Source organism: Thamnophis sirtalis, unplaced genomic scaffold (genome assembly GCF_051295495.1).
Source record: "Thamnophis sirtalis isolate CommonGarterSnake01/CBP01778 unplaced genomic scaffold, rThaSir2_p1.2 scaffold_13, whole genome shotgun sequence".
NCBI lineage: Eukaryota > Metazoa > Chordata > Lepidosauria > Squamata > Natricidae > Thamnophis > Thamnophis sirtalis.
In genome coordinates, this window is record NW_028261393.1 from 7,115,413 (window position 1) to 7,127,678 (window position 12,266).

Here is a 12,266-nt window from a genome sequence, read left to right on the forward strand (position 1 = left end):
GATAGAGATAGAGATAGAGATAGAGATAGAGATAGAGATAGAGATAGAGATAGAGATAGAGCCGAGGTGGCGCAGTGGTTAGGGTGCAGTACTGCAGGCCACTTTAGCTGACTGTGATCTGCAGTTCAGCAGTTCAAATCTCACCGGCTCAAGGTCGACTCAGCCTTCCATCCTTCCGAGGTGGGTGAAATGAGGACCCGGACTGTGGGGGCAAGTTGCTGACTCAATTTGCTAAAAAAATAATATTGTAAACCGCTTAGAGAGGGCTGAAAGCCCTATGAAGCGGTATATAAGTCTAATAAATAAATAAATAAATAAATAAAAGAGAGAGAGAGAGACAGAGACAGAGACAGAGAGACAGAGACAGAGACAGAGACAGAGACAAAGACAGAGACAGAGACAGACAGACCTTCCTAGGGTTCTGGAGGTGCTGAGTGAGGAATTCTGGGAGTTGAAGTTTCCCCTATCCCAAAACTTAACAACCTGGCTGGGGAATTCTGGGACTTGAAGTCCACCTATCCCAAAACCTACATACAAAAACCTGGCTGGGGAATTTCTGGGACTTGAAGTCCACCTATCCTGAGAAACAAGGCTTTAGCATGCAAAATCTGCCCGCCGCAACCATGGCCAGCAGCCCCAGGGTTCTATAGAGCATGTGTAAAATGCAGGATCTCCCTCCTTACCTGAAGTGGAGGATCTTACCTGCCCCGCATACCTTTTGCTTCAGTGCTAAGCAGTTTCCTTTTTTTATTTGTTGGTTTATTTTGCTTCTTGTTTTTTTTAAAAATTTTATATTATTTTTATTTGGTTTTTTTAAAAAAAAAAAATTCCGTGCTGTTTTACGCCACATTCTTTGAGTTCTAAATAAATAAATGTTTTACACTAATGACAGCATCCTTCTGGCTCACCGTCTTCTGGAGAAAAGGTGAGCTGTCCAGATACCAAATCAGGGGTGGTGAAAAAAGCCTCTGACTCAGCCTCTTGACATGCCCAGAGGCCAGGAATTTATACTTGAAGGCAGATGTGTGCAGGAAAGAGGAAAGCTCAATTTTCTTCTTTCTTTTTCTATTTTACCACATTTTTTGCATTTTCAATTAACTTTTTGCTTTCTTTCTTTTTCTCTCCCATAGTTTTTGTTAGCTTGTATTTGTTTTTATCCTTCTTTTAAAGCACTTTAATTAAAAGTTTATATATATAAACTTTTTATTACAATAATATTTTTATTATAATATATATAAAATTTTGTGTGTGTGTGTGTGTGTGTGTATGTGCAATGAAGAATATCAGAACCTCTTTTGAGTCTTTGGATCTGAGGAGCGTGGTGGCCCAGTGGTGAAGACTCTTGTCTTCCACTCAAAAGGTTGAGAGTTCAATCCTAGGTAGTGGTTAGATGTTTTTCTCTCTCTCTCTCTCTCTCTCTCTCTCTCTCTCTCTCTCTCTCTCTCTCTCTCTCTCTCTCTCTCTCTCTCTCTCTCTCTCTCTCTCTCTCTCTCCCCTAGTGCAATGTGGCATCAGGAAGGGCATCTGGTTAGAAAAGATTCAACTCCATCTAGTTATTCTGACTCTACCCTGAATGAAGGGATTACAGGCTTGTAAAAAGGGAAATTTTGAGTCTTTGAATTTCTTTTCTATTTTTGTTTTTCTTATTTCTGGATAGAGGTGGGTTTTTTTGTACTTTTAGCTTTTTCTTTGTCTTCTTTTTACTTTTTTCTCACTTATTTTATATTTCTCTCCTCCCTCCCTCCCTCCCTCCCTCCCCTCCCCTCCCCTCTCTTCTTCTCTTCTCTTGGTAAGATGATCTATTTGCACATCAAAGCCCAGAAACCTGTGTGTAGTTTCGGTATTTTCTCATGCCAAATGATTAATGTACTTACGGAGGGATGTGAACTCTCTGCATAGCTTCAGCCCAGAGCCCTGCAGAAATAGTTTAGCACTTAGACCAGAGACAAGTCTTTCTCTGCCCCTTATAACGCACAAAAGTTGTCAAAGGATACACACACACACACATGCACAATGGCCACTCTATTTATGGCTCTTCCATAAATTAGCAACATAGGCTGGTTAGTTGAACACACTCTACAAAACAGCAATTGGTGACTTTGGGGTTCAACACCTCATGTGAACAAGCCCGTAAGTGTGATCTTTGACAATCACTCTTCCATAATTTTATTGAACAGGACAAAAATATTTTGAGCCACAGAGAATCCTGTCCAGATCAAAGAATTGGTTGTAAGTCACTTCCCCTCCCCCCCCAACATCCTAAATTTGAATAGTTGTTAAATGAATGATTGTTAAATTGAGGATTACCTATAACCGCAACTATCATTCAGGAGGGGTTCAAAAATTTGCTTGTTTATCCAGTATTTTGCAAAGGCTGTTGTTGGAAGGTGTAGGGGAAGGTTATTCAGTTTTTTTCCCCTGAAGTCCATAAAGAACATTTGGTTTACATCTTAGCACCTGCGGTTAGATTTTAGAACTAGCTAAAAGGAAGCCCTTAGTCAGCCGTGATTCAAAATCCGTTGGCTTGAAAAATGGGGGAAGTGATCTAAGCATTTTTCATGTATTGCTGTATTTGCAACACACACACACACACAACACACAATACATATATCTAGCCATTATCTTCCATAATGCAAGACAGGACAACGGAACAGAGACGAACATTTTGTTTCATTTCTTCCACGTCCGTATTTCACAAGACATATTTATTTGTTTATAGCATGCAATGCTTTTTAAAAATATTTTTCTCATGAGGTTTATGGCGTCTCTTATTATTAAAAATAACCATGGGATGGTGGGGGCGGGGGGGGAGGGAACCCACTAGAGGTTGCATGAAAATAAAACAGTAAAACCACTGAACATTATGCAGCACTGGAGTCTGCCATGGGATTCTTGTAGCAGTAGAAATTAAAGGGCTCTCCAAAGAAAATGTTTGTGCGGGGACCAAAATGGGGGAAAAAAAAAAACTTTCGCAAGACTTTCTTTCTAAGCCCAAAGATCTCTTTTTGCAGTTCAGAGATTCCCATTAGTGACCACAAGCAAAAGGTTACAGTGAGAATGTGTGAAGTCAGCAGCCAGATGGGGTCCAGATGCTCACCAACCCAGACCGGAAGTTCTAGTGTAAAAGAATGAGGAGGATTGCACTCCTGTCTCTCTTATAAACCTTGTTAGAGAGAGGGAGACAGACAGAGATGGAGGGAGGGAAGAAGAGAGAGAGAGAGTGAGAGAGAGAGAGACAGAGAGAGAGACACACACAGAGAGAGAGAGAGAGAGAGAGAGAGAGACAGACAGACAGACAGACAGACAGACAGACAGACGGACGGACATTCGGATGGACGGATGGAGGGAGGGAGGGAGGGAAGGAGGAAGAGAGAGAAAGAGAGTCTATCTCTCTCTGTCTCTCTGTGTGAGAGAGACAAACAGGGGGGAGGGAAAGAGAGAGAGACAGACAGAGACAAAGGAAGGGAGGGAGGAAGAGAGAGACTCTGTGTGTTGTGTGAGAGAGGGAGAGAGACAGACAGAGATGGAGGGAGAAAGAGAGAGAGAAAGAGAGTCTGTCTGAGAGAGGGAGGGAGAGAGAGAGAGAGAAAGATGGAGGGAGGGAGGAAGAGAGAAAGTCTGTATGTGTGTGTGAGAGACAGACAGACAGACAGACAGAAATGGAGGGAAGGAGGAAGAGAGAGAAAGAATCTATCAGAGGGAGGGTGGGAGGGAGGGAGATATATATATATATATATATATATATATATATATATATATATATATATATATATATATATATATATATATATATATATATATATATATATATATATATACTGTATGTCCTCTAGAGTTATAGAACTACAACTTTATATATATATATATATATATATATATATATATATATATATATATATATATATATATATATATATATATATATATATATATATATATATATATATATATATATATATATATATACTGTATGTCCTCTAGAGTTATAGAACTACAACTTCCAGCTGCAGCCATTATTGCCAATGGTGATGAAGAATGCTGGGAACTGTAATTTAGCAACTTCTGGAAAGCCATAAGTTCCCGAAATCCATACACATTAATAAAACAATCAAATATGCAGGATAGGTTGGAGTCCACCCAGTATGACATGTTTCCGCCTCTCCTTCCTCCCAACTCATTTTAATGCTTCCTCTTACCAAAGTTAGATTAAATCCCTGCAGGAGAAGAATAAATGGAAGCGCTCCCTTAGTTTGTTTTGCCAGAAAAGAAGAGGAAGCTGTAGAAAGTTATTTCATTTGAATGTGTTAGCATTCACTCCCCTCCCCTCCCCACCTCTTTCTTTTCAGGATTTCAGTCATGCTGAATCAGTCTGGCCTGGGTGGACCTCGCCAAGGATGGGAAGGGCTGCAGAATAATCTCCTTGCCACCAACCAGATATCTGGCAGAAGAGCTTGGTAGCATTGTAGCAGGAAAACAATGGGAAGGAGGGAAGGAAGGAAGGAAGGAAGGAAGGAAGGAAGGAAGGAAAGGAGGAAAAGAGGAAAAGAGGAAGGATGGAAGGATGGAAGGGAAGAAGGAAGGAAAGAAAAGAGGGAGGAAGGAAGGAAAGAGGGAAGGAGGAAAAGAAGAAGGATGAAAGGGAAGGAAAGAAGGAAGTTAGGAAGGAAGGAAAAGAAGAAAGATGGAAGAGAAGGAATGAAGGAAGGAAAAGAGAGGAAGGAAGGAAAAGAGGGAAGGAAGAAAACAGGAAGGATGGAACGGAAGAAGGAAGGAAGTTAGGAAGGAGGGAAAAGAAGAAAGATGGAAGAGAAGGAAGGAAGGAAAAGAGAGGAAGGAAAGGAAAGAAGGAAGGAGGAAGGGAGTTAGGAAGGAATCAAGGAAGGAAACAGAAGGATCGGAGGGAGAAAAGATGGAGGGAGGGAGGAAGAGAGAGAGGAAGGAAGAAAGAAATCCAACCCTACAAAAGATGCCAATACCTTTATTTACCGATGGCCGATTCTTCACCTCATCTTTTCCTTCTTTCACCCCTTTTGTTTTTAGAAACATCTTTGCTTTGAGGAGGGGGGGGGACCCTGGTCTGCCTCTGATGTTTCAGAGCTTACAAATTTCTCCGCCGACAATGTCACCACTCAGCCATGGTGGGGGGTCTCGTTTAATGAGATCTGGCCGACCGCCCATCCACATCGCATCCCCTGGAGCCCCAGCCAGCCAGCCAAATAAATAAATAAATATCTCAGCATTGCTCATTCCCAGAGTGGTGAGAACAGGAAATGTGCAGGGTGGGTTGAAAGAGTCACACAGGCCACCCTGGTGCTCCTTAGCCGGAAAACATTTGGTAATATAATGAAATGAACTTAAATTTGATTTGTACTTTCCCTGCCTCTATTTTGTACGCAAATTTAGTCTGGCTGTGTTGGGTAGCTAAGAATCAAGAGGAGATGGATGGCTATAGAAACTGAATAAGAGAGATTGGGGGGGGGGGGAGAGAGGGGGAGGGAGGGATGATAGATAGATAGATGAGAGATGAAAGAGAGATGGTAGCTAGATATAGATAGATAGAGATGATTATAGAGAGAGAGAGAGATGATAAATAGATAGATAGATAGATAGATAGATAGATAGATAGATAGATAGATAGATAGACAGACAGATAAACAGATAAACAGATAAGAGATGACCAAGAGATAGATTAGATAGATAGACTGATAGACTGATAAATAGATGATAGATAGATAGATAGATAGATATGATCGAGAGAGATATTAAAAAGAGAGATAAGAGATTGATAGATGATAGAGAGATAAATAGATAGAATGATCGAGAGAGATATTAGAGAGATGGGAGAGAGATTGATAGATGATAGAGAGATAAATAGAGAGAGAGATAATCATGAGAGACATTAGAGAGAGAGAGAGAGAGAGATGATCGAGAGATATGAAAGAGAGAGAGAGAGATGAAAGATTGATAGATGATAGATAGAGAGAGAGAGAGATGATTGAGAGAGATATGAGAGAGAGAGATGAGAAATAGATTGATTGATAGATAGATATAATAGACAGCCAGACGTATCGCACTGGCTTAGTGTTATTTGTGAAGTCAGTGACTATATTTGACAAACTATGGTTTCTGACTTACATGTTAAGTGAGTCAACTGAGGACTGTTTAAAGACTTTGATTAAAGCCATGGTTTGAGATATTGCACGAACTCCAGTGAGTGCCAGGAAATTAATGGGTATTTGTTATGACTATTAAAAAAAAAACCCCATCTTCTAAGCATTAACGATTTGGATCGGTTTGTTAGCGGTTAGATGAGAGGTCATGGAATGTATCAAATTCGTGGGTGAAGTTAGGTGAGATCGCTAATATGTGTTAGGAGGCAGAAATAAAATTCAGAATGACTTCCTCTGGTTGAAAATAAACGAAGGATATTTATCGGAGAGGAAGTTTGGCATTAGGAAAGAGATCAAACACAGAAAACAGAACAAAGAATACAGCTTAGTAACAGAAGTGAAAAAAAAAGAGGTTCCTGCAGTTGTAATTGATTGCACACAGGATATGAGGCAGGAATGTGTTGTAGTTCAAATAAAATAACCGCCAAATTTAATTTGAGGCTCCATCAATAGAAATTGTTTCCAAATCGGGCATCGTTCAATCTTGAATATTATGTTAGGTTTTGGCAATGGTGGGTTTCAAAAATTGTTGGAACCTACTCTGTGGGTGTGGCCTCCTTTGCGGGAGTAGCTTGCCACCCATGTGACCGGATGGGAGTGGCTTGCCGCCCATGTGACCGGATATGAAATTATGAATTAGGTCGGTCCAAGTAGCTATTCAGAAACTCTGGCATTGAAGCATGCAAGTCTTAAAGCTGTCAAGTTACAAGACCCTTGCACCCCTAACCCTTTAGGGAAAAAAACTAGGGGTCTTCAAACCTGACAGCTTTAAGACTTGTGGACTTCAACTCCCAGAATTCCTCCTCCAGTCACGTTGGCTCAGGAACTCTGGCATTGAAGCATGCAAGTCTTAAAGCTGTCAAGTTACAAGATCTTTGCATCCCTAACCCTTTAGCAGTGGTGGGTTTCAAAAAATTTCGGAACCTCTTCTGTAGGTGTGGCCTGCTTTCCGGGTCCACTGGTGGAACCTCTTCTAACCGGTCCGGTAGATTTGATGAACCGGTTCTACCAAATAGGTGCGAACTGGTAGGAACCCACCTCTGGGTTTTGGGCATCACACTTTAAGACGGACTGGGATATCCTCAAACAGTAAGAATGGTTAGGTTAGAGCAGGGGTGTCAAACACAAGGCCCGGGGGCCGGACCTGGCTCTCAGGGTGCTTAGGTCTGGCCCACAGGGCCACCTTGGAAACAGTGAAGGACTGGCCCGCGGTGCCTCTGCAGGCGAAAATGGCTGCGTGGGGCATTCCCGAGCTCAGTTTTGGCTGGCAGAGGGTTGCAGGAAGTCATCACAGCCTAAAACGGAGGTTGGGAACCTGTTTCCTCTGGCAGAGCTCTCGGGCCGCCTCCGACACGAGGAATGCTGAGCTAGCCACGCCCAGCCTGGCCACACCCACTCTGCCCCCTCCCTCCCCAATGTCACACAATCAAAATCGAATTTGACGCCCCTGGGTTAGAGTCTCAAGAGCTCTTCCAAGAATCATCACAAACACTCCAGTCACCACCGAAGTGATTGGTGTCTTCGTTATTACTGCATTAATACAACTGGGACCGGATCCTGTTAGATATGCAAGGTTTTTCCAACCTCAGCAACTATAAGATGTGTGGACTTCAACTTCCAGAGACCCAGAATGGCTGAACAATTGTGGAAGTTGAAGTCCACACCTTAAAGTTGCCAAGATTGAGACACGTTCTGCTAGCACAGGAGTCTTCAACCTTGGCAATTTTAAGACTTGCGGACTTCAACTCCCAGAATTCCTCAGCCAGGGAACTCTGGGAGTGGAAGTCCATAAATCTTAAAAGTTGCCAAGGTTTGGAGACTTCTGTCCTAGCAGACAGTAGACAGCGGTGCTTAAACTTTTCTGAGCCCTTTGAAACTGTCAGTATTTCTGCATCAATATACCTGGCTAGAAATTCCTTGGACGTGGCTGGATTGGAATTCCCGCAATCCTCAGGACGCCCGAGTCAACAGCCTGAAAGAATTCCTTTCAAACTTGGGATTCCATAATTTGGTGATTCTCTGAATCAGCCCTGGAGCTCGCAAGTCACATTCCAAGTCTTCACGTCACCGGGATGGGCTGTGAACGGTGAGCTGGATTATCCCAGGTATGTGATATCATACAGGTGTGTGTGTTTGTGTGTGCGTGCAGAAGTATTTCATCCCCTTTCCACTAAATTAGGAATCTAAAGAATTGCCTTGACTACTAGATGGATTTTTTTTTTAAAAAAAAAAAATCAAATTCTCCTTCCTGATTGCAAGATGAGTTAAGTTGGATAAAATTACCCAACCTACTTGAAACTCTTTGAAACTTCTTGGAACTAATCAAGGAGAGAAGCAACATAGAATTAAGGAGAAACTTTCTAACAGTGAGGGCAATTAACCAGTGGAATGGTGTTGCCTTCAGACATCACTGGAGGTTTTTAAGAAGAGAATTGTCTGAAATGGTATAGGATCTCTTGCTGGAGCAGGGGGTTGGACTAGAAGACCTCCCAGGTCCCTTCCAACTCTATTCTGAATTGGAAACAAAAAGCTTAGCAACTGTTGCTCTACCTGTTTCAGCTGAGTTTGGACAGCATGTGGTTCCTCAAACATTTCTGCTTGTTTTTAAAATAGAAAGAATAGTGTTATAAAAATTTCCCTATATGAAAAACTAAGGGGAACCACGAGCAACCACAGGCAATACGTTTTACTTTAAGAGCAGAAGCTTTTTGGACGATTCCTGCGGAAACCCTTGTATGTAGGGGTGGTGAATGCATGGAAACAATCTTCTGTTCAATGACAATCCATAGCAGAAGACCACATCTCAACAGAGAAGCTTTTTAAAATACACAGAACCATGAAAAAAGAAATGCCAGTCTACTGTGAAATATTCTTTGAGGAGATGGGCTGTGCAGGAGTCTGCAACCTTAAACCCTCAAAGAGCCATTTGGACCCGTTCCCTACAGATAAGAAAACACCAGGAGCGATCCACAAAACCTGGGTGGGTGTGGCCAACTCAACATCACTTACTCCCGCCCGGTCACATGACCCCCAAGCCACTCCTACCCAGGTTTTGGGGCTACCGGTGTTTTCTGGGGGAAACGGGTATCTCTATGTGTGTGTCTCTGTCTCCCTCTCTGTCTCTCTTTCTCTCTCTCTCATCTCAAGACAGGCGAGGAGTGACTGGAAGGGGAGGGTGAGGGGCGGGGCCAGCCATTGGTGGGTTCAACTGACAGGGAGCCACAGCAGGGGGACGAAAGAGCCTCATGCAGCTCCGGAGCCACAGGTTGCTGACACCCAGGCAGGTGGGACACTGATTTTTTTCATATCCCTCACATACACAAACACACACACACATCCCACCCCCATCTTAGATCTGCTCTTGGACAAAGGTCATTTCATGGGGACAAGGCAGAAAAACAAGATGACTGGGACGTGTTTATGATGTGGTAGGATTGCACCATTTTGTGAAGATATGTAGAGTTTGAAATGTCCTGTCCGACGGAAACAGAACAGGGGGGGGGGGGGAAGCAACACTTTCTGTCTTTCTAAAATCTTTATTTAGGCTGGCCTTATTTGGTTAAGCACTTGGATGAGCAAAGATCTCCGAACATCCTTTTTTACACAACACCAGTCAAAAGTCAACGGAGGGTGAGCAAAAAATATGGCGCAATTATAAGGGCATGTCAGAAACAGTCTTACGAGGCTTTCTTTCGGTTATGGAGAAGAACTCAGGCAAAAAAAAATTTGGCCTGCCTCCGTTCTGATGTGTCGGGCTACAACTTCCACATTTGCCAAGCATGGAGAACATCGTAATGCTTGTCATTGTTTAGAGCTGGAATGTCCAACCTTGGCAACTTTAAGGCTTGCAGACTTCAAATTCCAGCCAAGCTATTCCCCAAAGCAACTTGAAGGCAGGACAAGAAGCCATGGAGGGAAGCAATCTGGAATTAAAGAGAAATTTTCCGACAGAATAATTAATCAGTGGAACAACTTGCCTCCAGAAGATGTGAGTGCTCCAACACTGGAGGTTTTTAAAGAAGAGATTGGATGACCATTCGTCTGAAGTGGTGTAGGGTCTCCTGCCTAAGCAAGGGGTTGGACTAGAAGACCTCCAAGGTCCCTCCCAACTTTTTATTATTCTATTCTGTCTCTACCTTTGGGGTAATAATACAGCTGCACTGTTCTTCCTATGGGAACAAGCAAAAGAGTCATTGAATTCTGGGATTTGAAGTCTGCAAGTCTTAAAAGTTGCCAAGCTCGGACATGCTGGTTTAGAATCAAGCGACAGATTTTGTTTTGGGTCCCAAAGGTGCTATTTCCAAAGCTTCTCATCCAAGAAGCGTCTTCAGTTCTAGCTGAGCTGAACTGAAGAAGCTTCTTGAATGAGAAGTGAAATGTTTTCAAGGGGGGAAAAAAGTCCAGTTGACTTTTTAAAAAGCACCTTTGGGACAACTATGACCTGGATGACTGAGAATCTCCATAGTCCCTTCTGCTATGTGGTTATTTAATAAAAGTATTGATGATGTGCTATCAAATCAGTGTGGGGTCTTAGTAACCCTACAGATCAGTGGTGGGATTCAAATACTTTAACAACCGGTTCTCTGCCCTAATGACCAGCATGGTAGGTGGGGCTTGGTGGTCATGTGACTGGGTGGGCATGGCCAACTCAACATCACTCACGTTGATGGGCGCTTCACCTTAGCTGTGACAATGTAATAAGGGTTAACTGGAGAGGCAGTTTCTGTAAGCAGGGCAATCAAGATGAGGCTAGAAACAACACCAGAATGTTTCCTTCCTGCCTTCCTTACAGGATTAGCCCTGTAAAGTGGGAAAAAACACAAAATGAGATTTCTTCCAACAACTGGTTCTCCGACCTGCTTAGAAAGTTACCAACTGGTTCTCCTGAATAGGTGCAAACTGGCTGAATCCCACCACTGCTACAGATGGATCTCCAGAAGGATGTGTCTCCAATCTGATCCTTCAGATCTTCCAATTGCTGTTATAATCAAGTCCATCCCCTTTGCAAAGGAACCTCGGCTCTTTGCAAAGAGCCCAGGTGGCGCAGTGGTTAAATGCAGCACTGCAGGCTACTTCAGCTGACTGCAGTTCTGCAGTTCAGCGGTTCAAATCTCACCGGCTCAAGGTTGACTCAGCCTTCCATCCTTCCGAGGTGGGTAAAATGAGGACCCGGATTGTTGGGGGTGATATCCTGACTCTGTAAACTGCTTAGAGAGGGCTGAAAGCCCTATGAAGCGGTATATAAGTCTAACTGCTAACATTCTCTCCTCCTGTTTCCTTCCATCTTTCCCAGCATTATGGATTTCTCAAGAGAGCCCAGTCTTTGCATGATGGGTCCAAAGCAAATCATTTGAGCCTGGTCATTTGTGCCTTGAGTGTTTTATGATGCACTGGTTGATTCCCATGGGATTCCCAGGAGCTTTCTTCAACACCAAATTTCGGAAGTGTAAAAGTAGAAAAAAATACCAGGATTTCATCCCGAGGCTTCTCAGCACCAGCTGATTTATGAAGAAGGCTTCATAAAGAAGATTTATGGCCCATAGGTTTGTGCAAATTGTGTTGACGTCACATTTGAACCATCCATTTGGAAAACTGAATCGATTCGGAAGACACCGCTATTTTCGATATCCAAAGTGAAACATCGAAATAGCCGTAGCACTGAGACTTAACACTTCACAGTGCTTTGCAGCCCTCTCTAAGCGGTTTACGGAGTCAGCCTCTTGCCCCAAACAATCTCGATCCTCATTTTACCGAACTCGGAAGGATGGATGGCTGAGTCGACCTTCAGCCTGGTGAGATTTGAACTGCCCAAATTGCAGGCAGCCGGCAGTCGGCAGAAGTAGCCTGCAGTACTGCACTCTAACCACTGCGCCTCCGCGGCTCATAAATGGGTTTATTTGGGAAGGGGGGAAAAAGCTGTTTCAGTGCCTACGCAGAAACGTGCATTACATGTTCAGAAGCATCACTGCATTGATGATGTTACCTAGTTTGGTAATGAAACATTTGCAGGAAATCAAGCAAGCTCGGCGAGCATCACACAAAACCGTGACCCGTCAAAACCGCGTTCCACAAAAGCGCGGTCGACGAAATCGCGTA

At 43.1% G+C, this 12,266-nt stretch overlaps 1 long non-coding RNA gene across 1 annotated transcript in view; it reads left to right on the plus strand.

Annotated features, from left to right (window-relative positions):
• LOC148042948 (uncharacterized) overlaps positions 1-12,266 on the plus strand; it is a 281,857-nt gene that overhangs the window by 69,958 nt on the left and 199,633 nt on the right. The window lies entirely within an intron of this gene.